The 516-nt window shown below is 26.0% G+C and overlaps 1 protein-coding gene across 1 annotated transcript in view; it reads left to right on the forward strand.

Moving 5' to 3' along the window:
* Window positions 1-415, forward strand: part of LOC119586391 (exonuclease 3'-5' domain-containing protein 2-like) — a gene marked incomplete in the record, with an annotated part of 10,675 nt that extends 10,260 nt beyond the window's left edge. Inside the window, 1 exon segment of the mRNA XM_037935113.1 lies at window positions 1-415.
* Window positions 416-516: the final 101 nt, after the last annotated feature.

Consider the following 516-nt stretch of genomic DNA (forward strand, 5'->3'; position numbering starts at 1 on the left):
TTGATCTCTGATAGTAGTATATAGGGATGGATTTTGTAATTAGTTGGGAATAAGGAGATATTGAAGATATTTTAGCATAATCAAATTTGTAAATAAGATGAGTATATGAGACTCCTGAATTTATTTACAATTGTTTTTATTTTAATTGTTAGAGTGTGGTAATAAAAAACTGGGTTTGTACCAAATATAATATTTTTGCACTTTGTGTAATGTGTGATATGCATGGTAAGAAATTTGCTCATTATGTAACCTAAATTAAAATAACATTTGCTTGCAGTTACACCATTATATATTTATCTGATTTTGTAATTTTGAATTATAAAGTTCTTAATCATTTATATTAAATGAAGTAATATTTAGTCAGAATCTTTGAAAAATGTGATTCAGTATTTTGAATAAAATATTAAAACTTTAATGTCTAATGAGTTTACTTGCTCTGCCCAATGCATAGAACCCACCCCCAGGAAAGGAAAAAATAACTAAAGAACATAAAATATCAGCATTAGTAGAACAAGA

This window comes from Penaeus monodon, chromosome 21 (assembly GCF_015228065.2).
Source record: "Penaeus monodon isolate SGIC_2016 chromosome 21, NSTDA_Pmon_1, whole genome shotgun sequence".
Taxonomy (NCBI): domain Eukaryota; kingdom Metazoa; phylum Arthropoda; class Malacostraca; order Decapoda; family Penaeidae; genus Penaeus; species Penaeus monodon.